The sequence below is a fragment of the Miscanthus floridulus genome, chromosome 18, assembly GCF_019320115.1.
Source record: "Miscanthus floridulus cultivar M001 chromosome 18, ASM1932011v1, whole genome shotgun sequence".
NCBI classification, from domain to species: domain Eukaryota; kingdom Viridiplantae; phylum Streptophyta; class Magnoliopsida; order Poales; family Poaceae; genus Miscanthus; species Miscanthus floridulus.
Window position 1 is genome coordinate 75,123,446 of NC_089597.1, and position 25,498 is coordinate 75,148,943.

Below are 25,498 nucleotides of genomic sequence, written 5' to 3' on the forward strand. Positions count from 1 at the left end.
TGGGACGCGCCCTAGCCTATCTGCCACCACAACGGTGTGGGGACGAGGCGTTGTCTTGCAGCATGGAGGAGGCCGGTGGTGCGAGGAGGTAGGCGATCTGCTACTGGGACCCACACTAGAACGACGATGAGGGCGGCAGATCAATAGGATATGCCCCTAAACAAGAGCGCTGCCCTTGGCGGAGATCGATCTCCTCGGGGTCACGTGGTGCGGAAGCGTTGTCTTGTTCCCTAGATCGGAACTTGAACTCGTGATACGAGGAATAGAATTGGTGGAATAGATGATTGTATTGCTGAGCCTCATGAGCAGATTATATAGAAGTACATTGTTTAGGGGGCAAAAGGCCCCCCTTAGAGATAAGGCAAGCCGGGGTTGCATGATGCTAATCTACCATATCTGGAGATCCCAATATACTCTAAGGGTGCTTTTGGTTTGGCTTTTGGAAACTGCTTTTGCTTCCAAAAAGCCGAAAGGCAATCAAAGGGGTGGACACCAGAAGTTGCTTTTTTTTCTCGAATGCGCAGGAGAGCTGCGCATCTTTGTATTATAGGGAGGAAAAAAGGATCGGTCCCTTACATGAACACCACCACCTCACTCCGGGCGAGCCATGAGGGGTTGAATGAAACAAAAGGTTTGCACTGATAACAAAAATCAGAAGGATGAGGCCTGACCAAAAATCCTTGCAAACTAGAATTAACTAGCCCAAGCCGTGACCTAGATCGAGAGTCTGTAGGCCTCGTGCACCTGCGAGACACCACAACTCCTCATCTTTGAAAGCCTGCATGAGGCTAGAAATCCTCGGTGGAGCTCCATCGAAGACACAAGCATTGCGATGCTTCCAAAGGATCCATGCCCCCAGAATAATGACCGTGTTTAGCCCCTTCTTCTTTTCCTTCGGCAGGTTCTTAGTAGCTTTGCGCCACCAATCAGCGAAGGAGATTTCATGAGAGTTGGATACTTGATCTTGTAGTCCCAACGCGGATAGAATCCAGTACCAGAAATCCCGTGCCAACACACAGGTGGTCAGGAGATACTGGATGTTCTCCTCCAGGTCGCAAAATGGACATGCATTGGGATGTGGAAGTCCTCTCCTCGCGAGTCTGTCCGCCGTCCAACACCTATTCCTTATTGCCAACCAAAGGAAAAGTTTGCATTTCGCTGGAGCCCATGATCTCCAAACTCGTTGCCAAGGCTCGAAAGTAATAGAACCGTTAAAAAAGGCCCGATAAGAAGACTGATGAAAAACGACCTGATGCTTCTAGCCTCCAAAGGTGGACATCTGCATCCTGGGTTAGTATTGGTAGTACAGTTTGGAAAGCACCTTGGATCCTTCTTTTGGCTTTTGGCTTTCTGCTTTTTGAATTGGTGAAAATAGAGAGCTGTTTCACAATTGTTTCAAGGAAAATAGAGATAAGAGATAAATTTTATATTTGTTTGAACCAAACAGCTTACAGCTTTTCCACAACCCACAACCTACAACAGCTTTTCAACATCCCACAGCTCACAACAGCTTTTCCAGAAGCCACAGCTCAACCAAACACACCCTAAGAGTTGACATGGCTTGACATTCTAATCTACTTTCTTGGGAATGGAGTTGAGTATATCTAACACACATGACAAATTTGTACCAAGTTTCTTGTTTCATTTCTAAGCTTGACAAAATAAGTATTGAGTTGTATGCATCTACCAATTCAACCCAAAAGCTTAAGCTGATGGGGAGAGGTGGACAATTCACTTATACTTCAACCCCCCTCCCACCTCTCACATGGAGGCTCCCTGACGTGGAATAGGAGTGAGCAACATTTATTTTATTTAATTGCGCTAGCCACGATTTGAACTGGAGACCTTTGTTTTCGGCACCATACTGAGAATTAGGGGAACACCTCACACCCATAATGTGGGGTAGCTTTCATATATATTGTCAAGGTACAACTTGGAGTACAAGTCACATGATATATAATGTGGGTTTTCTTTAGTTTGATACCTTGATGTAACAAACAATGTTTTATCCCACCATTTACTGCTAGGCTTATATATTGTAGTGGTGGGAGTATGTTTGGCACATTGAGGTTGTTGCAGTAATGTACCTTTTGTGGATGCAGTGCTGGAGGAATGGCATTATCTACTCTGGTTACCCCAACTGTGAGCTCACTATCTCATTTGAGTAAAAGCTCTAATTTCAATCTGCAGTTGTGGTCACTGCATGCTCTTCTTCTAACCATTGAAGCTGCTGGCTTGTCTTATGTGTCCCAAGTTCAGGTACCCCTGAAATAAGTTTTACAACATTTTTTTTGAGAGTAATAAGTTTTATAGCCACTAGTTTTCTAGATACATGCTTTGCAATGGCTTGGCATTTATAAACGTGCGGAAACAATAGCGGTATACTGTTCATTCTTTTTGTTCTCTTTTGGATCTGGTACTGTTCAAATTCTTGCCCATGTGACTACCCTGTAAATAAGGATGGATACGGATGTCCAGATATCCGAAAGATCCAACATCCGTATCCGTTTTAGCGTAAATATGGATATCCGTGTCTGTATTCGATTGAAATATGGATGTTAAATGGATGTATCCGTATTTGTTTTTGAAGAATATTCTCTATCTGATTCCACATCTGTATCCGACAAAAAATTGAAATATCCGATATTATCCGAATCTGCGAAGTACAAATTATTTTGAAACCATCTAAATCTTATAATTATGACTAATTAATCATGTCAATGATAATAATTTTAATATAACAGATGATATGTACCATTATTTAAAGGTTATCTATGGCTAATGTAATTTAAATATTATTAACGACATATAAATCTAAAGTTCAATTAATTTTAATATGGCTAATAATATTAATTAGTATTTTATTTTATTTATATACTTCTAGATTTATTTTTATTTATCCGAATTTAGGAATTAGTATATATTATCTATTATTTTCTTATATCTTATATGTATTTAATTATATAGCTACAAATTAAATTCCTTCATCCATAATGATTTTATTATACACAAAACTATCGATATAAACAAAATACATGTTATCTTCAAAAGCAATAGGTATCTGAATTCGAGATATCCGTTTTGCATTAGTATCCAACAATATCTGTATTCGAATTAAAATGTGGTAAATAGTGGTATCTGAATCCATATCTGTCCGAATCCGATCCGAATCCATCCCTACCTGTAAAGAGCTAGATAGTCATCCTATTTTATCTTTCCATAATTTCGTATCAATTGTTGCTCTATTTTTTTTCCCTTTTTATCTGTGGAAGTTGCTCTATATTCTTTTACTAAGGGGGACACCTACTTAATCAAAGGCATCCTTCCATGAAACTAAAAGTGGCACATATCTTTTGTGCTTTGCCAGCATACAGATTTGAAAGCTCATTATCTTATTATTACGTTCTTGATGTCACTTTTCATTTCTTATTTGTGCGGTAAGCATGCAATATCTTGTGCGGTAAGCATGCAATATCATGTGCTTGTATTGTTGATTGCAAATTTGTAATGGATGCTTTAATATCTTGTTGCACAGGGGACACTTTTCCTTGCTATGGAGATTCTCCTCTTGGAAGAAAATGGATATGTGGATCTTCGACAGGGAATTGGTCGTCTTATAAATGCAATAGTTGCTGTTCTTGGTCCAGATCTTGCTCCTGGTAGTACATTCTTTTCACGTTGCAAGGTTAGACTATTCTTACCTATGTATCACTGATACTCAAGTAAGGTTGATGTACCCGTATCTATATGACAGGATACGGCGATACAGCATCATACTATCTAATACGGGTATTCGGAGAAGTATAAAAAAATACAGCTTAAAAGTAAAAGATTTAATTCATGATATGCTGCTGATACTGTGTGACACTTCATCCTGGGCCTGCAACACCTTATTTTAATGCCCAGCCCAGCAACACTGGCCCGTATAAAGCTTCCACTGTAAAACACCATCAGGCTCAGCAGCTTAAATGTGTGACCAAAGGATGGTTTCTAATGGTACTGATAATGGGTAGGGTTTGGTTCTTCTATAAGATCCCCTTATACACTCCAGACCAGGTCTTAAATACCATGTCCACAGTCATCAACAGAACACTAAGCACTGTTTAAAATCTGAAATTAACAGTGAAGTCGATCGACCGAAGCCCTGAACTATGACTTTCTCTGCTTGCCCAGAATACTAAAGCCTGACAAAACTGAAGCTGAAACTGATAGAGTGAATGATTCAGAGTTCCTGACAACATGACCCTCTCCTCTAATCTCCTGCTCCGCACTTCCCCTTGTTGGATCACATTATCGCCTGGAGAGCTCACCCCTGGGAGTGGGCATCGCCCTAGGATCCAAAGCCAAAGGGAGCCACTAGGCAATGTTGAACTTGTGAACTCCCTCTGGATTTTTATCTTATCCTTGTCCTGTGTTTTGCTGTAGAGCGTAGAGATGACAAGTGGAAACTCAAAATCTGGTGTGCAAGCTGACGACGTGCTATCTAGTGCTACTGATTTTCAATCGGAATGTTTTTCCCTCTATGTTCTAGCCTTCCGAACTTGAACCAAAATGTGTTATGTTGTTCTGACATGATATATTAAATATATTTATATTATTTTTTTCACTGTTTTTTTTTTGGGGGTGGGGGGTGTAAAATATATATTTGTAGCCGTGTCGCTCCATCTCCGTACCTCTATCCATATCAGTGTTTCATGTATCGATGAACAAAGTTTTTTACTCTAACCCCTATTCCAGAAAGAAAAGACCCAACAAACTTTTCAAAAGGATCCTTCTACCTTTACTTGATTACTGACGCTTAGCATTCTAGCCCTCATATTGTAACTGGATAATACATGTCATTATGCCATTGAGTGGCTGTAGTTTTGGGGATTATATATCGTATGTATTAGGTAGTAAAGGTTGTTATTTTCATATTCTTAAGCCCTCGTATTCAAGAATAAAATGACCAGCACTTAACAATTGAGGGAGTATTCTCTGTTTTTGATAGACATGAAATGCAGTCTTTCAACTATTTTTGTCTCTAAAGAAGCTGGTTTGTGTAATTTATTTATTTATTTTTTCCAATTTCAGTCTGTCATTGCAGAGATAAGTTCCTCAAATGAAATGGCTACGCTTTTAGAGTAAGTATTGACATAAAGAACTTGTATTGTTATTAACAAGCATCTGGTTAGTATAGGCCCAAATTAATAAGTAATCTTGAATGCATTTTCTGTAATATTTTACATGAAATTTGACAAAATCTGCAGATCGGTTAGATTTGCCCAGCAGCTTGTTCTTTTTGCTCCTCAAGCTGTTCCTGTGCACTTGCATGTTCAAGGTCTTATCCCAACGCTTTACTCAAGACAGGTAGATACTGCTGCTATTTACTAATTCTAGTTTTTCCCCTCGAATACGCAGGAGAGCTGCATATCATCTCTTTAAAGTAGGAGAAAATACTTATTAACATCTCCCCTCTCACAGTGTTATATAATGTTTTTTTCTACAGCCAAGTCTTAGGTATTTAGCAGTGTCGACACTGCGTCATCTGATTGAAAGGGATCCGGTAAGGCCTGCAAACCGAGATACTTCAATTCAGTATTGTTTTTTAGTTCAAATGCCTTGCAGTTGTTTCTATCAGCAATATGTTGCTCACATCTACAAAGTCAAGCTCAGAGCAATATCTGTTCCATCTCCTTAATTTCTATTTTTATGATCTTTCGTAATGACTATGAGTTCGATGGGGTGTTATTAAGTGTAAAAATTATAGACAATTTTCTTCTGCAGTTAAGTAAACATGCTTTTTTTTTCATAACAATTTATACCATTTTGGATGGCAGTAAATTTATGTACAATTCTAGTGTGTATTGAAAAAGAATTGAGTTTTTAAGTTAATTTCAAATCTGATTGCATCATCATATTCTTAAAGTTGGGGTCATCTGGTTTACATGGTCTAAGTGTTCGAAACCTGGAAATTTTGTTGAAAACTGTGTTTTCTTATGATGCGACGACTGGACGCTGCTATGATTGCTGCGACATTCTTTCATCGTTTCATGCAACATATGCGAACACCATTTGCAAGAAATCAAGGCAATGTTTGCAACAAAATTTTCAACTTTACAACATTTAGCCCATTTGCACCAGATATCCTTTATCTGACTGCATTTTTTCCTTTTTAGATGTTTTTTATGCAATTGTAATTTGCTTATCTTATATTGCTGAATCTTCTCTACCAGGCTGCAATGATTGACGAAAATATTGAAGAGAATCTGTTCAGTATGCTTGATGAGGAGACAGATTCTGAGTATGTTGTTCTATTTGTGTATATGATGTATCCTACAGTCACAAATACAAGTTCATTAAGATATATACACGGCCTCCATATGATACTTTTACTCGCAATATCTATATATAATGAAAGTATATTTTGTAATGAATTTAGTAATTCCAATCATTTGTGAGCTATCTCTGTAAAACTTTGTCTTGTTGATAGTCAAAGATAAAAAAAGGTTCTTAGAATTAACCAAGATGGACTTATGTTTGTGACCAGTGGAAGTATGTGTATTTGCCTTGTGGTGAACTGTATTCATGAGGTCTTATATTTGCCTTATGCCCACTCAGTATTATGTGTCATTTGAAATGTTCTGTTTACATATATGGATGTCTTATGTCAAACCTGCAACTTATCTTTCTGTTTTTCAGATATATCACCATGATTCGTTGGACATAAGTTTACCGCCATTACTTTATCTGTTTTAAAATTTAACTTAACTCAATTGACCAATTCAATGTACTTTGTAAAAACTTATGATGCTAATTTTCTTCTTAATACAAAGATACGCAGCTCTCCTGCGTGTTCGAGAAAAACTTATGATGCTAATCACTAAATATTCAACTGTGCAGAATAGCGATGTTGGTTCGTGCAACTATTATTCGCTTATTGTATACATCATGTCCACTACGTCCATCACGGTGGCTGGCAGTTTTACGAAATATTGTATGTTTACTTCATATTTTACTTTGTTGATTTGTTTTTTCCTTTATGTATTATATTAAGAAAAAGGAGAGTCTAAGATTCAACAAGCCTGTTATGGCAAATGACCTACAATAGGTTTATACCAAAAACAAAAAACAAATGCAACCGGCAACCTAGATGAACCACAATAGTGCCTGATAGAATTGTAATTCCTTACACTTGGGCTAACCCTGGAAGGGTAGCTATATGGGAGTCATACATGGGCCATATATGGGCTTTAATACACACATACTCCAACACCCCCCGCAGTTTGAACTACCGTCATAGCGGAGTTGCAGACTGGACATGAAAAGAAGAACACACACGAGCCCCCCCACAGACGCAACTAGCCACCGGTGATGTTGAGGCTGGAGCGAAACTCGGAGAATGTGGAGGACGGGAGGCCCTTGGTGAAGATGTCGGCAAACTGGGAGGCGGTCGGGACGTGGAGGACCCGAACATCGCCGATGGCGACCCGATCGCGGACAAAGTGAAGGTCGATCTCCACATGCTTGGTCCGCTGGTGCTGAACAGGGTTGGTGGAGAGGTACACCGCACTGGCGTTGTCGCAGTAAACAAGCGTGCTCTGGGAGAGGGGACTGTGGAGCTCGGCAAGAAGTTGGCGGAGCCAGGAGGCCTCCGCCACGCCGTTAGCGACAGCGCGGTACTCCGCCTCGGCACTGGAACGGGAGACCACCGGCTGGCGCTTGGATGACCAGGACACCAGGTTGCCGCCCAGAAAAACAGCATAGCCGGAAGTGGAGCGTCGAGTGTCTGGACACCCGGCCCAGTCGGCGTCATTGTAGACGACGAGATCGGTGGAGTGAGACCGGTGGAGTAGCAGGCCGTAGTCGACAGTGCCTCGGAGGTAGCGGAGGAGGCGCTTGAGAGTAGTGAGGTCGGGCTCTCGGGGATCATGCATGTGGAGGCATATCTGCTGAACTGCATAGGTGATGTCTGGCCTGGTGAAGGTGAGGTACTGAAGTGCTCCTGCAAGGCTCCGGTACGCAGTGGGGTCTGGTACTGGGTCTGGTACTGGGTTGCCCGCTGCCTCTGACAGCTTGGCCTGAGTGTCAACTGGAGTGGAGCAGGGCTTACAGTCAGTCATCCCAGCTCGCTCCAGGATATCAAGAGTGTACTGTCGCTGGTGAAGAAGGAGACCGGTGGGACGAGGCTGAACTGTGACGCCGAGGAAGTGATGGAGCACACTAAGATCCTTCATAGCGAACTCCTGTTGAAGAGAGGTGATGATACGCCGGAGGAGTGACGGACTGGAGGCTGTGAGCACAATGTCATCAACATAGAGCAGCAGATAGGCAGTCTCAGCGCCGTGGTGATAGATAAACAGAGAAGTATCTGACTTTGCCTCCACGAATCCCAATGTCAGCAGGTAAGCAGCAAACCGAGAGTACCAAGCCCGAGGGGCCTGCTTGAGGCCGTAGAGGGACTTGTTGAGCCGGCAGACCATATCGGGATGAGAAGAGTCAACGAAGCCTGCAGGCTGGCTGCAGTAGACTGTCTCAGTCAGAGTACCGTGCAGAAAGGCATTCTTGACGTCGAGCTGGTGCACGTGCCAGGAGCGAGAGAGAGCCAGTGAGAGAACCGTGCGGACGGTAGCCGGCTTCACCACTGGACTGAACGTCTCATCGTAGTCGACGCCAGGGCGTTGAGTGAAACCCCGGAGAACCCAGCGAGCCTTGTACCGATCAAGGGAACCATCAGCCCGCCGCTTGGGTGTCCAGATCCACTTGCCGGTAACAACGTTGGAGCCAGGCGGACGGGGCACCAGATCCCATGTCTGGTTGGCGAGGAGTGCCGCGTACTCCTCCATCGCGCGACGCCAGTGCGGATCTGACAAGGCGGCGCGAACGGAAGAGGGTACAGGAGAGACCTGCGGCTCGCCTGGCATCGCTGCGAGAGCCAGGGGCCGCAGGGTACCAGCCGCGTGCCGCGTCACCATAGGGTGAACATGACGCGGGTGTCGGTGCAGGAGAGGCGGGTGGTACACCGACTGCGCGACACGGGCAACCGGGGGCGGAGGATGAGAAGGACCAGATCCCGCCAGCGGGCGTAGGAGGGCGACTCAGGGTCGAGGACGACAGGAACCAGGCTCCGGATGTTCTAGACACCACCGGCTTGGTAGTGCAGCTGCGCGACGAGGGGATCAGCCGAGTTGGGCCAGAGAGCCACTGTAGGGGACGGACGTGAAGCAGACGAGGTGGCAGTGGTGTCGTGGTACAACGGATGGACGAGGAGTTGCTCCGCCTCGGCGATCTGACGGGCCAGAACATCGGCCGCATCGCGCTCCCGCTCCCAGGCTTGGGCCAGCTTAGGTTTTCCCTTTCCTCCCTCTCCCAGCCGCCGCCGGCAGGCGCTGTCGCCATGGCCGGTGGCCCACCACCTCCTCCCCCTCCCTCCTACTTCCACTGCTTCCCCCCTCTTCCTTCCACCTGGGCGCAAATCGCGAGCCGCGCGCGCCCCGGAGACCCAGCCGCCGCTGCCGCTTCTCGTTCTCGTCGCCGTGGGCTCCACCTACCTGGACCACGCCAGGGCCTGTCGGTTGGGACCCGACGGCTTTGACCCGCTCTTTCGGCACCATGACCCTGACTCCTCCAGTCGGCCCAGACTGGATCGCCGACTCGGGTGCTACCTTCCACACCACCCCCAACCCTGGTATACTCTCTTCTGTTCATCCTCCTTCCTCCCACCCTTCGTCCATCATGGTCGCCAATGGTTCGTGTCTTCCTGTCACTTCCGTGGGTGCCGCTCACACTCATGGCTCTTTTCGTCTTCCGGATGTCCTTGTTGCTCCCTCTATGGTTCACAACCTCCTTTCTATTCGTCGTTTTACAGCTGACAATTCATGTTCTGTTGAATTTGACTCATCTGGTCTTACTGTGAAGGATTTGGCTTCCCGGCGTCCTCTTCTCCGATGTGATAGCACGGGGCCCCTTTACACCCTTCGGTTTCCTGCGTCTGCTTCTTCCGCTTCGCCCTCCGCTTCGTCAGCTGCTTTTGCCGCCACCACTTCATCCACTACATGGCACCGGCATCTTGGGCATCCTGGCCGTAATGCTCTGATACGATGATAGAATTGTAATTCCTTACACTTGGGCTAACCCTGGAAGGGTAGCTATATGGGAGTCATACATGGGCCATATATGGGCCTTAATACACACATACTCCAACAGTGCCAAAAAATGCTACCAAGATTGTTCTCCAGACATGCACCAGAACCTGGCCTCATAGTGGTTCATCCTTAATGTCCTGCATAATAGCATAGATATTTGGCGAACTCCCCCTCAAAAACACATCTGTTTCTATTTCCTTTATGTATCTCGTAGTGATTTCCATGCGTTTTTTCCTGCCAGAGGCAGAGATACAGGATACCAATAATGAGAGAGGAATGCAATTATGACTTCCAACGAGTAGTTTTATGAAGACAATGATATGTGAAAGTGTAGCCATGTTCCTATTTGTTTTTTCATGCCAATTTATTTATTTACATTGACACTTGATAATCTATAAATGGTCTGTTAACTATGATCGAAGAAAGGTTTTTGGAATATGTACCTATTGTGAACATTTTTTCATTTATGCCTTAATTTAAAACATTTCTTTTGAATTCTTAAATCACAGTATTTTGTGTAGTTTGGTGACTTTTGTAGATTAAATAATGCGTTTAGTATGCACGATGATAAGACTTTTCTTAGTTTTTTCATTATATCAATTCATGATTAGTGCCAGGGAAATTTTGCTTTGGAGTTGCTAAACTGATGCCATTGTCTTTTTTATGTCACTTAGGTTCTTGCTACGCCAATTAGAAGAAACACAGGTGAAGTTCTGTCAAGTTTTGGACATAATCCCCCTGATAGCACATCTGAGAATGATGTGTACTATGGAGAAGATGAAGACAACATGATTTCCAGCTCAAAGCAAGAGCAAGTCCACTGGGCTGGTTCTATATCCAGCCAGTTTCCTCCAAGGAATAAGCACCTCAGACATCGTACCAGGGTTTTTGCTGCAGAGTATGTTTGCTTTTTTATTTTATGTACTCTTTTTTTTTTCTTCTGTCAAGACCAATTTGGTATGAACATGTCCATTAATTTCTTTTTATTATTGCAAATGTTTTCCTTTTGTGTTAAAACAGATGCGTTAGCCATGTACCAATTGCAGTTGGAGCAGAACCTGCTCATTTTGACCTCTTGTTGGCAAGGAGCGCAATATCTAAAGGGACTTATCTGTCAAATGATTGGCTAGTGCTTAAGCTACAGGAACTGGTCTCACTTTCATATCAGGTTTTGACATAAATCAGATTCTAGATGCTGAAACTATTTGGGTGAAGATTTGTGTTAAATTTAACTAACTAATGGATGACAACTACCTTTGGGTGACAGATAAGTACTGGGCAATTGGAAGGAATGCAACCAATAGGCGTGAAGCTTCTGTGTTTGATAATGGACAAGGTGTACCATCTATTTTTGAGATTATGGCCTGGAGATAAATAAATATTCTAGTATCTACCATGATGTCACAGCCCTACTCGGGGGGGGGGTTGTGGCTTTTGCTGCTGGCGTGGGAGGAGAGGGCGGCGGCTAGGGCAGGGGCAGGCACGGCCGCAGGGAGAGGGATGGGTGGCGGCAGCTAGAGAGAGAGAGAACCGAGGCAGAGAAGAGAGAGGGATAGGGGAAGAGCAATTGCTTTATTCTTGCTTAAGATCTGAATGGTTACATGACCCCTATATTTATAGTCCCTAGGGGACATGGCCTCTACGCAATTTAGACTTGACCTCCAAGCAATCTATAGATAGAGTCCTTATAGATCCGAACTCTCTTTTCCTAACAAACTCTATCCTTATCTATTCTATTCCTAATTCTAATCTATTCCGGACTCCTCTTAGGGGGAAGGAGGCCGACGGCTCCCCTAGAGCCGTCGCCCCCCTTGCTGCGTGCGCCTAGGGCCCCTTGGCCCAGGCCTCAGCTGGCCAGGGCCCTTATTTTTTTCTCGAAAACACAGGAGAGCTGCGCATCATTATATTAAGAAGATAATAAAATGGGATAAGAACCCATACAACACAACGCACATAAAAACCACACAACTCTACACACACACACTACACTGCTGCTGCTAGAAAACTAACGCGCCAGTGACAAAGATCACGACCAAGGTAGATAGGGCTCTAACCACCCGGAGTGAGGGCATCCTAGAGGGATAATCCTCGAGCCCCCGCCAAAAACCACGACCTTCTTTCATCTTCAGCTACAGCAAGTACGCCTACAACATTTGGGCCTGCTCCATCAAAGACGCATTTGTTGCAGTGTGTCCATAAGGTACAAGCTCCAAGGATTATGAGAGAGTTGGTTCCCTTCCTTAACATATCACTAGCAGCATTGCTCACTTTCTCCCACCAAAAATGGAAGGATGTTTCTGTCGGTTGCGGGGAAAGGGCTTGGAGTCCAATCCAAGAAAAGAAGCGGAACCAAAATTCTCTTGTAAAGACACACTGGACTAAGAGGTGATCAATAGTTTCCGCAGCCTGGTCACACAAAGGACAGCGCTCAGGATGAGGGAGCCCACGGCGTGCAAGGCGATCCACAGTCCAACATCGGTTGTGAGCTACCAACCAAACAAAGAAGCGGTATCTGGGCGGTGCCCAAGTCTTCCAAATTCTCTCACAAGGCTCAAAAGATGTAGTCCCCACAAAAAATCCCTTGTATGCAGTCTTGGCCGAATATTGCCCATCTGATGAAAACTGCCAAATATGTCTATCTTCAACATCCGGCTGCAAAAAGAAATCAGATAGGACATCCCATAGGTGGAGATAATCAATAATTACACCTACTGTGGTGGCCCCTTTTATGTCAGAAATCCAAGACTGGTTGGTGAGGGCATCTTGGACAGTTCGTTGTTTGATCCTCCGTTAGGAATGATGGCGAAAAGACGGGGCGCAAGATCTGCGATACATTGTCCATGGAGCCAACGATCTGTCCAAAAAAGGGTTTTTGTTCCATCTCCTACTTCGGAATAAACAACCGCTTTGAAGAAGGCTCTGGCTTGCTCTAGGACATGGATTGGAAGATTAGCCCATGGGCGATGCGGCTCTGTTTTCTGTAACCAGACGCATCTCATTCGCAGTGCCCAGCCCAGAGATTTAAGATGAAATTCCTAAACCTCCAAGTTCTTCAGGGAGACATACCTTAACCCAAGCAACGAGACAGTGCTGTCCTTTTGCATCTCTGCGGCCTCTCCAAAGGAAACCACGCCGAATTTTATCCACTTCTCTAATAGCCCAAGGTGGGAAATCAAAAGCCATAACTAGATAGATGAGCATACCAGTGAGCCAGGGCCCTTATTTGGGCCTTACTGGGCCCAGCCATTGGCCCGTATAGGCCGGTGACATCACTCCTCCCCTTTTCCATTCAGCGCGTCCTCACACTGAATTGTTGCCCAGTTGTTGACGCTGTCCTGGGGAGGAGCTCCTCCAAAGTGGGTCACCTCAATGCCAATGGTGAGGTGCCCCAGCTTGATCCCCGCATGGATGATGTCGTCACGAGTGCGGTTGATGATCAACTGGAAGAAGTGCTAGAGGTTGACGATGTAGCCGAAGATGAAGTAGTTGTGCGTGCCCGTAGCGGATGTCGGCCTGTGCACCTCTCGAGCGTCAACGAGGATCGGACAGTGCATGCCGACGTCAATGAATCTGCATTGCCCTTGGAGGCCTCTCAAAGTGCGCGTGGGAGGACGAAACCTGTTACCCGTTGCATGATTGTCGACGTGATCCTTGTTGGAGGGGTTGTTGACAGGTGTAGCATGTCGTCGAAGATCAATTGCCCCGCATGGAACTCAGACGGCGAGGGGTGCGGGTGCCCAGAGTTGCGGTGCATGTAACGGAGTGGAACTAGCAGCCAGCATCCTCGAAGAAGATGACCGTTGTTGGCGGTAGTATACCTTGTGGCCACTCCCGAGCCATTAGGACGCTCTCGGGGAAGGTGTAGGTGGCTGCCGCTGTCGTCGGTGGGGTGTAGAAACCTACCGCAAGTTGTCGTCGGTTCGTCGTCTGCCCAACGACGAGTGTCTCGAGCAGGTCCGACAATAATGGTGATGGTGCCGGAAGACAGAAGTGTCGAAGCAGAGGATCCCTTGGTCAAGTGACCAGGCCGGTGCTGCGGTGCCACCAATGATGGCGGTGGCGATGGCGTGCCCTGGTGGTGGTGACTGCTGCTGCTGAGGTGGCGCCATGACGACGGGGGTCGGGGTTTGAACCGTGACATCTCTCCCCCCTTTTCCACTCTGCGCGTCCTTGCGCTGAAACATTGTCGAGGTGTTGATGTTGTTCGGGGAAAGAGCTCCTCCGGGTGGAATTGCCTTGATCTGGGAGTTGGCAGTGTAGTCGAAAAGGTAGTAGTTGTACGGTGCTGGTGGAGATGCAGCGCCATGTGCTGCTCGAGCGGCGTTGATGAGGGAGAGTGGGATGCTCGCATCAATCAAGATCAGCTGTATAGGCCGAGGAGGCTTCTTGAAGCTTTGTACCTGTAGTCCGGTGTCTGGGGTCACATAGTCTGGAAGCCTCCCAACATCGTATCTTGACGGTGAGATGTACGGGAGTCCAGACTCCGTGTTCATGAAGATGGTGTCGTCGAAGAGGATCATGGTGGCAGTAGGCCGGATGTCGGTGGTGAGGGAGGGTTTGTTGGTGGTGAGGTAGGCATCCGTAGATGCATCTGTGTTGGTCGTATCCTGCTTGGGTGGTACCTTGTCCTGTGCTGAGCCAATGTGGATCTCCAGTGTTGCAGTGCTGTCTGCGAGAACAAGGGTTTGATGCCCACAGTCTAGATCGTAGACTGCGACGGCATTATGTCTGCCCTCCTTCTCAACGGGGGTGGGGGTGGAGTTGTTGTCCTTGGCCATGGTTGTTGCTGGTGTAGGTGTGGGTGCTGAGGAGATTCCATCCAAAGACACCTTAGATGCATGTGTAGAAAAAAAGTTAGGGGTAATTCCGGTGTCGAATGCGCTAGGTGTTGGCGTTGTTGTCATCAGTGCTCCACTTTCGGGCGCTATTGGCGCTCCGGTGTGTTGCTCTCCGGTTGATTTGGATCTATTATCGACAGAGAACTTGGGTATCATGCAATGATCTTGTGCAGCTCCTTCATCCAATGACTGATGACACTGCAGACGTCCTCCATAGCAATAGATCGGAACGTGGCTCTGGATAACAGGTGTCACAGCCCTACTCAGGGGAGGGGGGCTGCTGCTGCTGCTGCTGGCGTGGGGGAGGGAGAGCGCGGTGGCGGTGGCTGCTGCCGTCGTAGGGGCGGCGGTGGCAGCTAGGGCAGGGGCAGGCACGGGCGCTGGGAGAGGGAGGGGCGGCGACGGCTAGAGAGAGAACCGTGGCAGAGAAGAGAGAGGGATAGGGGAAGAGCAAGTCCCTAGGGGACTTGACCTCTAAGCAATCTAAACTTGACCTCCAAGCAATCTTTATTGATCTGGACTCTCCTTTCCTAACAAACTCTATCCTTATTCCTTATCTATTGTATTCCTAATTCTAATATATTCGGTACTCCTGGGGGAAGCAGGCTGAGGGCTCCCCTAGAGCCGTCACCCCCGCCAACCCCCCCCCCCCCCCCCCCCCCCCCCCCCCCCGCCCCTGCCGCGCGCGCTAGGGCGCCTTGGTCCACCAGGGCCCTTCTTTGGGCCTTGCTGGGCCCAGCCATTGGCCCGTATTTAGGCCGGTGACACATGATGTTAACCACTCACACTTATTGCCTTATTGGTAAAATTTTGCAAACATCTGAAACTTGCATCAGGACTTAGTAACTGGACTCTTGCATGGCTTGTCAACAGTGCATTCTTATTGACATTTTAACTGATGTGAATGAGTAATAAATAGTTTTGGTGAGGTTTATTATTTCCTTGTCTAGCAACTTTAGCACCTGATTTTCCTCAAAAAGATTTTATGCACCTGATTAAACACAAGGGATGGATAGAGATATCTACTATTTAAATTATTACAATTCTATTTGCGTTAAAGAGGAAACCAAATACATATTTTTTCGGTTATTCTATGACCGACTACCTAATTGATGTGACTTGCCAAAGTTTCTTTGCATATTTCACCTAATTTGCACTTTATATATCTCCCATTGATAAAAAAAACTTGTTACTAAAAATTCCACATTTTTTAACCAAAAGTTATCTTATGGAGTATCGACATTGGTTAAATGAAAATGGTTGGTGGATGCATCATAAAAAAACTTTATAGATCATATAACGTAGTTGTACAAACATATTTAGTCATGATACTTGAATTGTGACCATGGAAACTCAGGTTTCTTGATAAGCAGTAGTATTTCTGATTCAAACCTTTATGGTCCTTAACAAATAAATTGTTGTTTTATGTCTGTGCTATCAGGGCCATCTATGCTGTACCATTAATATCCACTGCATTGACTCTATTTCTTGCTCTATTCTTTGGTCGTCCTGGCGGCATGGTGGATTTGGAAGCATAGAAATGGTTGTGTTTTTGAGGGATCTCAGCCCAATTTTAATTCCATTATGCAGAATATTAGAGATGAGGCCATGTTATGGCAGTAGTCAAAGGTCTCCGTAGCTTGTGCCCATGACTGGTTTCGTTGTTACTTAGTTTGTTCTTGGTGATTTTTTTCAGCTGTAATTGTCATGCCCTTCAAAGGTGTTGTTTGAGTTGCTTAGACTCCTTATTCTTCTTAATATTAATGATATGGACCTCTCCTGTGTGTTCGAGAATTTTTTTAGTTGCTCTGCTCTTTTCTTGGCATTCATGGTACATTCATCTCACTGGCCTAGCCTGTCTTCCAAGTCATAATTAAATTTCGAAATTAAAATTTCTTATCACAAATCATGTGCTAGTATTATGATTTTTTAATTAGTGCTATGTGAAGGAGAATAGAATTTGGTGGAATATTGGTTGTATTGCATTGGGCCTCATGGGTTGATTATATAGGGTACATAGGACTAACACCCCACTTGGGTAAACAATGTGGCAATGTTTTCAAATCGTCTAATCGATCCTAGTCGCCATGGCAACGATCAACCCGATTAATCGTGACTAATCACGATTAATCGCGACTAATCATGACGAATCGTAGTGCATAGCTGATTGCCATGGCACCGATCAGCCCGACTAATCGCGATTAGTCGGACGACTTGATAACCTTGCAATGTGGTACTATTCCAATTTACTGTAACCCCCCCCCCCCCCCTCCCGGCAGTCACAGTGGCAGACTGGAGAAGAAGCTAACATCCCCCGGCAGTCCTAACGGTCGATGCGTTGCTGTGTGTTGTGGCTGGATGAGAAGCTGATAGTCCTCATGCAAGGTGGTAGCCCTTTGTGCCGATGTCGAGGTAGCCGAGCGTGAGGGCGGAGGAGCTGTGGTCGAAGAAGCCGTGCTGAAGATGGCCGAGGTCGACGTAGTTGTGGTCGGGTTGCCATGTCGATGGAGCTGTAGGGGCACAAGGGGCGCCATGGTGATGATGGAGACGTGTCGAGACAATCGTCGTGGGAGGAGGCGATGCCGAAGTCAATGCAATCAGTGCCATTGTGGACGTAGAAGAAAGGCGATGACGCAATCGAGGCAGACGGGGTCTGAACGGGAGGGTCGATGCCAAAGTCGATGTAGTCAAGCCGCCTGAGCGTCGACACGAGGGGGCGGCCGGCGAGCAGGGCTCAGTGACGGCGCGGGTAGCGGCATCTCGATGACGAATACCCAATCTGCAGACGAAGACCTTGTGTAGACGGGCGCAACAAAGATTGTGCAGCACAATCGTCGATGCACAGGGGATGGCGATGTAGATGCAACGGTGAAGTGGACACACAGGTGGCGGTGTTGCGGTCCGACGAGGCGACACAGCAGCAAGCCACGGCGAAGTGGACACACGGGTGGCGGTGCTACGTGCTAGAGTTGTGATTTCATCAGGCTAACCCTAGAAGGAGGGTAGCAATGTATATTGGTCATACATGGGCCTCATGGGCCTAATACACATACTCTCATACTCCAACACCCCCCCGCAGTCTGAACTACCGGCGCAGCGGAGTTACAGACTGGTCATGAAAAGAAGCACACACGATCACACGATCCCCACCCACAGACGCAACTAGCCACCAATGATGTTGAGGCTGGAGCGAAACTCGGTGAAGGTCGATGACGGGAGGCCCTTGGTGAAGATGTCGGCAAACTGGGAGGTGGTCGAGACGTGGAGGACCCGAACATCGCCGATAGCAACCCGATCACGGACAAAGTGTAGGTCGATCTCCACATGCTTGGTCCGTTGGTGCTGCACAGGGTTGGTGGAGAGGTACACCGCACTGACGTTGTCGCAGTAGACCAGCGTGCTCCGGGAGAGAGGGCTGTGGAGCTCGGCAAGGAGCTGTCGGAGCCAGGAGGCCTCAGCCACGCCGTTAGCGACAGCTCGGTATTCCGCCTCGGCACTGGATCGGGAGACCACCGGCTGGCGCTTGGACGACCAGGACACCAGGTTGCCGCCCAGAAAGACAGCGTAGCCTGAGGTAGAGCGCCGAGTGTCCGGACACCCGGCCCAGTCGGCGTCAGTGTAGACAACGAGCTCGGTGGAGGAAGACCGCTGAAGGAGTAAGCCGTGGTCGACAGTGCCGCGGAGGTAGCGGAGGAGGCGCTTGAGCGCAGTGAGGTGAGGCTCTCGGGGATCATGCATGTGAAGGCATATCTGCTGTACGGCATAGGTGATGTCTGGCCTGGTGAAGGTAAGGTACTGAAGGGCACCTGCAAGACTCCGGTAAGCAGTGGGGTCTGCCACGGCGGTTCCCACGGCCTCTGACAGCTTGCCCTGTGTGTCAACTGGAGTAGAGCAGGGCTTGCAGTTAGTCATCCCAGCACGCTCCAGGATATCAAGAGTGTACTGCCGCTGGTGAAGGAGAAGGCCGGTGGGGCGAGGCTCAACAGTGACCCCGAGGAAGTGGTGGAGCACACCAAGATCCTTCATAGCAAACTCCTGGTGAAGAGAGGCGATGACACGGCTGAGTAAGGACGGACTGGAGGCTGTGAGGACAATATCATCAACGTAGAGCAGCAGATAGGCAGTCTCAGCTCCATGGTGATAGATAAACAGGGACGTATCTGACTTGGCCTCCACAAACCCCAGTGTCAGCAAGAAAGCAGCAAACCGAGAATACCACGCCCGGGGGGCCTGCTTGAGCCCGTAGAGAGACTTGTTGAGCCGGCAGACCATGTCCGGACGAGAAGAGTCAACAAACCCCGCTGGCTGGCTGCAGTAGACCGTCTCGGTGAGAGTCCCGTGGAGAAAGGCATTTTTGACGTCCAGCTGATGCACGGGCCAAGAGCGACTGAGAGCCAGTGAGAGCACTGTGCGTACGGTGGCCGGCTTCACCACGGGGCTGAAAGTCTCATCATAATCGACTCCAGGGCGCTGAGTGAAACCCCGGAGAACCCAGCGAGCCTTGTACCTCTCAAGGGAACCATCAGCCCGCCGCTTGTGTGTCCAGATCCACTTCCCGGTGACAACGTTGGATCCGGGTGGACGGGGCACCAGATCCCAGGTCTGGTTGGCGAGGAGAGCCGCGTACTCCTCTTCCATCGCGCGGCGCCAATGAGGGTCCGACAAGGCGTCGCGAACGGAAGAGGGTACAGGAGAGATCTGCGAGTCGTCGGGCATCGTCGCGAGAGCCCGGGGCCGCAAGGTTCCAGCCGCGTGTCGCGTCACCATAGGGTGAACATGTCGCGGGTGTCGGTGAAGGAGTTGCGGGTGGTACACCGGTGACACGACACGGGCAGCCTGAGGCGGCGGCGGCGGTGTAGGGGTCGCCGGCGGAGAAGGGGCCACCGGTGGTGTAGGCGTCACCAGTGGAGAAGGGGACCCCGGTGATGCCGGAGGCAGCGGTGCCGCCGGCACACGGCGCCGGTAGACGTGCACCGGCTGGGCGAAACGCGCAGGAGGTGCGACAGGCGGCGTCTCCGTACCCGCTGCGGACGTAGGGGCAGGAGCAGCTCCGGAGGGCGACGCCTCCGGACCCGGGCAGGGCGCAGGGCCAGGGGCGTCACTGGTGGGTGGCGAGCGGGGGCACGGGCCCGGCGAGGGGCACGGGGAAGCAGTACCTGCAGGAGACAGCGGTAAAAGTGGCTGGACCACCGTGTCAGTGGGAAACAAAGAGAAGGGGTCCGGATCGGGGGTGGGAGATGGGGTGGTGGTGGTGGAGAAGGGAAAGACAGACTCATCAAACACCACATGGCGAGAGATGATGACCCGACGGGAGGTGAGGTCAAAGCACCGGTACCCCTTGTGATCCGGGGAGTACCCAAGGAAGACACACAGAGCGGAACGGGGAGCCAGCTTGTGGGGAGCGGTGGCAGTGGTGTTAGGGTAACACGCACACCCGAAGACACGAAGGTGGTCATACCGAGGAGGGGTACCGAAGAGAGCGTGGTGCGGTGTGGGAGCCGGGCAGGCAGCGGAAGGAAGGCGGTTAAGGAGATAGGTGGAGGTGTGCAGACTCTCTGCCCAGAAGCGAGCAGGAAGCGACGCCTGGAGCAGAAGGGTGCGCATGGTGTCGTTCGTGGTGCGAATCATGCGCTCGGCCTTGCCGTTCTGGGAGGAGGTATACGGGCAAGACATGCGCAGCTGGACACCGTGAGAGAGGAAGAAGGCACGGGAGGTGCCGTTATCGAACTCACGGCCATTGTCACACTGGACGGCCTTGATGGTGAGGCCGAACTGAGTAGACACCCAGGCGAAAAAGTGGAGAAGGGTGGTGAAAGTATCCGACTTCGCACGCAAAGGGAAAGTCCACGAATAATGCGAGAAATCGTCAACCACCACAAGATAGTATTTATACCCAGAAATGCTGATGACAGGAGATGTCCATAGGTCGCAGTGTACAAGATCAAACACATGCGTAGCATGTGAAGAAGAAGAACAAAAAGGGAGACGAACATGACGGCCCAGCTGGCACGCATGACACAAGTGCTCATCGTGAGCCCGAGTACAACCAATGTCGGAACTGCGACTAAGCTGCGTCAGAGCATCACGTCCAGGATGGCCAAGCCGACGGTGCCAAGTGGTGGAAGAAGGAGTGGCGGCGAAGGCAGCTGACAAAGTAGACGGCGACGAAGAGGAAGCAGACGCCGGAAACCGAAGGGTGTAAAGGGGTCCCGTGCTGTCACATCGGAGAAGAGGATGCCGGGAAGCCAAATCCTTCACAGTAAGACCGGAAGAGTCAAATTCAACAGAACAAGAATTGTCAGCTGTAAAACGACGAATAGAAAGAAGGTTGTGAACCATAGAGGGTGCAACAAGAATGTCAGGAAGACGAAAGGAACCATGAGTGCCGGCGGCACCCACGGACGTAACTGGAATACACGAACCATTCGCGACCATGATGGACGAAGGATGAGAGGAAGAAGGAGGGTGAAAAGAAGAGAGTATACCAGGGTCTGGAGTAGTGTGGTAAGTGGCACCCGAATCGGCAATCCAGTCGGTACCAGCAGGCGGTGTCAGGGCCATGGTGCTGAAGGATCTGGCCAAGGCCGCCGGGTTCCAACCGACAGGCCCGGGCAAGATGTCGGGAGGTGGCACCCACGAAGATGCGCCGGGAAGTGGAGCCCACGCAGACGGGGAGTGAAACCCTGGAGGAGCTCCAGTGAGCAAGGCTGCTGGTGGGCGAGGCTCTCCGCCTGGAGCCGGGAAGGGCCACATGTAGATGCGCCCCGACCACGGGTTGTGGAAGGAGGGCCAGGGTGCACCCCGTGGGGTCGCGGGCGTAGGGGCTCCGGAGGGCGACTGCACCGGTGTGTGGTGGTTTCCGCGGCCCCCACGTCCCCCTCCACGGCGACGGCGGCCGCCACGGCCCCCCCCACCCCCGCCCGGCCCGGGAGGAGGGGAGCGAGGGAACGCGCCGGAGGAGTAGCGGCCAGGGCAGTCGAGGAAGACGAGGACCCTGGCGTGGAGGTGGACCCTGGCTGGACGCCCTGAGTGAGCTCCTCCATGACAAGGTCGTCACGGACCTGCAGGAAGGAGGGAAAGGGCCTCTGCCGGGTGATCCACGTCCGGAGGTGAGCGTAGCGGTCACTGAGCCCGCGGAGGACATTGAGGACCAGGATGCGGTCCTCCACGGGCCAGCCAAGGTCGCCGAGGGAGTCCGCCATGCTCTTCATGCGCCGGCAGAAGTCGCCAACGGAGAGGTCACCCTGGACGAAGGTGCGGAAGCTCGCATCGAGACGCAGGGCCCGGGCTTCGGCATTGCCCAGAAACTGGCCCTCGAGCGCAAGCCAGGCCCGGCGAGCGTCAGCAGAGTTGCGGACGAGGTCGTGGAGGTCCAGGGAGATCGTCCCGATAATCCAGGAGAGGACGACGCTGTCCAGGCGCAGCCACGATGAGGTCTGGACTGCGACCGAGGCGTCGACTAGGACGTGGTCGTCGAGGGCGTAGCGGCGGAGGGTGAGGAGAACCAGGTCCCTCCAGCGGGCGTAAGAGGGCGACTCAGGTTCGAGGACGACCGGGACGAGGAGTCGGATGTTCTGGACACCCCCGGCCTGGTAGTGGAGCTGAGCGACGTGCGGGTCGGCCGGGTCGTGCCAGATGACCGTGGTGTGAGACGCGCGGTGACCCGTCGAGCCTGAGGAGGTGGCCGCGGTGTCATAGGATGTAGGGAGGACGAGAAGCTGCTCCGCCTCAGCGATCTGGCGGGCCAGGGCATCAGCCGCGTCGCGCTCGCGCTCCAAAGCGAGGGCGGCCGCCCGCACCCGGCCTGCTCGTCAGCAGCAGCAGCCCGTGCAGCCACGAGAGCAGCGGCGAGAGCGGAGCTGGCCCCTGCCGTCTGGAGAGGGGCAGAGGGGCGGCAGAGGAGGAGGAGCGGGGAAGGAAGAAAGGCTCCAGGTTCTCCCCCGCGCCCCAGCGGCAAGGGGCGTGGCTGCCTGCGCACAGCGCCCGCCCCCTGCCGCAGCTAGCCGGCGGCGGCAGCGGGCCAGGCTGTACAAGACCGCGCCAGCCGGGCGTGCAGGGCCAGACCGGCCAGGCTGTCCTTGCGCCCGCAGCCCAGAGCGGCAGTGGGCCGCCTGCGCCAGCGACCCGCAGCGGCGGGGCTTGCCTACGCCCGACGCCCAGCAGCGGCGGGGGCCGCCTGCGCCACGCCACCCGCAGCAGCGGGGCAGCCTGCGCACCGCAGCGGCGGCGGGGCCACCCACGCCCGCGCCCGCGGCTGCGCCGGCACCCGCGCCCGCGGCCGCAGCGACAGCGGCGGCGGCCGGGCCTTCCGCGTCCGCGGCAAGGAGGCCAGCGCCCGCGCGCTGGGCCCAGGACGGGTAGGGAAGGGAGGGGAAAGCCTGGAAGTAGGTTGGGGAGGGAGGGGGAGGGCGGCCAGCCATGGCGGCGGCAAGAAATCGGCCAGCGGCGCCTGGCGGCTGGGTGGGGAAGGGGAGGAGGAAAGCCTAGCTCTATACCATGCTAGAGTTGTGATTTCATCAGGCTAACCCTAGAAGGAGGGTAGCAATGTATATTGGTCATACATGGGCCTCATGGGCCTAATACACATACTCTCATACTCCAACACTACGGCCCGACGAGGCGACACAACAGCGAGCCAGCAGCCCTGTTGCTCGGATTATGATTAAGAGAGATGTTAAAAGTTCACCGTTTTTTGGGCATGGTTTATATTTCTTTCAGCTATGAGTTTATTCTGATGTACAGTCTTAAATGCTATTGCAAATTTATCATAATTATTGTGTTTATTTCATTTTTATAGTTTGGCAAGGCAGTAGATCCTGAATTTCCTGGCCATATCTTGTTGGAACAATTTCAGGTGATTCTCAGATCTTCTCAATCCTTAGTTCCTTTTTTAAGAAACAGAGAAAAAATCTGCTACCTTGGTATGAGATTAAATATCTTCATGATTGTGAGAAAGAAATAGCCTGAGATTTCTTATGAATACTGATAATATCTATCTGTATTGGTACTATTTAATGATTTAAAGGAACCCTATTTTTCTGATGGTACTTATTTTTATTTTCAAAGTGCAGGCCCAACTTGTTTCTGCTGTTAGAATGGCTATAAGCACTGCTTCTGGCCCACTTCTTTTGGATGCTGGACTTGAACTCGCTACAAGGGTTTGTCTCAGAACTAAAACAAAATTCCTGATTTGCTATTATCACAGTATCCCTCCTTTTAGCCAGACTTGCACACCAAGTATTTATTATATATTGCTGCTGATACATCTTTGCTTCATAAAAAAAACAGGTTATGACGAGCAGCATAATTGGTGGGGATAGAGTAGCTCTTAGTCGTTTGTTTTCTCTGATAACACGCCCATTAAGTGACATAGAGGGCCTATTTTATCCATCTTTTGCTGACTGGGTAGTGTGCAAGGTATTTCAGTTCTCCTAAATTGTCGCATTTTTTCAGTTTGCCTTGGATATCTTAGTGTCCTAAGTACCTAACCTAGGTTTTGTAACTGACAGATAAAGGTTCGCCTTCTAACTGCCCATGCAGCAGTCAAGTGTAACACCTATCAATTCTTGATGATGAAGGAAAATGCTCCTAATGAATACCAGCAATTGGTACCTTCACTTGTAAACAGCTCAACTCTATTAGGAAAATACTGGATTCGAGCACTCAAGGATTATGTTTCTATAAGTTTTGGTTTGCACTCAAAAATCAATGTAAGACGGTCAAACGAGCCGAAACAATTCATTTTCAAGGATCATAGAATCATATAATGGTTTATATTCTTTCTTCTTTTACAGTACAAGCCATTCCTTGATGGGATTCAGTCATTATTAGTCTCGTCCAAGGTGCAGAGGTATCTTGATGAAGTTTGGTTATTAATTCTTCAAGCAACAGCTCTTGATGCTGCGCCTGTGGAATTTGACGAGAATAAGCCCAAAAATTTACTTGAACAAACATTTATATCTGGGCATTGTATGGTCAAATTGGACAGAAGTGAATTCCAATTTCTTTGGGGGTTATCTATCCTTGTGCTGTTTCATTCATGCCAATCAGTGAAGAATAATTCTTTGAAGATCAACCTTGACTCTAGACAAGACAAAATGTTTGGGGAATTTATTGTTCACAGACTAGATAATAAAAAACCATGTGATCAGGTCTTACCCATGCTGTTGTCCCTCACAACAGAAGTCTTTTTCAGCAATAATTTCCTTTCAGTGGATATTTGCCAGGAACTCCTCCAGGTCAGTTTGCTTTTGCTACATTCATGTTTCCCAAATTGTAAAACTTGCTGATTCCTACTCTCTCCGTTCCAAATTATAAGCCGCTTTAACTTTTTTGGTAGATACATAGCAAATTCGATGTACCAAAAAAGTCAAAGCAACTTATAATTTGGAATGGAGGGACTATGTAATAATCCTCCATATTAATGTAGCATAGTCCATCCGTCCACAAAAAGATGTTGGTTTTGATATTGTCATGGTCTCCAATATGCAAATTTGACCATTAGTTTACATTTTAAAATTTCACATTTTATTTTCA

The 25,498-nt window shown here is 49.1% G+C and overlaps 1 pseudogene; it reads left to right on the forward strand.

The window, feature by feature from the left end:
- Positions 1 to 25,498, forward strand: part of LOC136521894 (protein SWEETIE-like) — a 63,781-nt pseudogene that overhangs the window by 29,966 nt on the left and 8,317 nt on the right.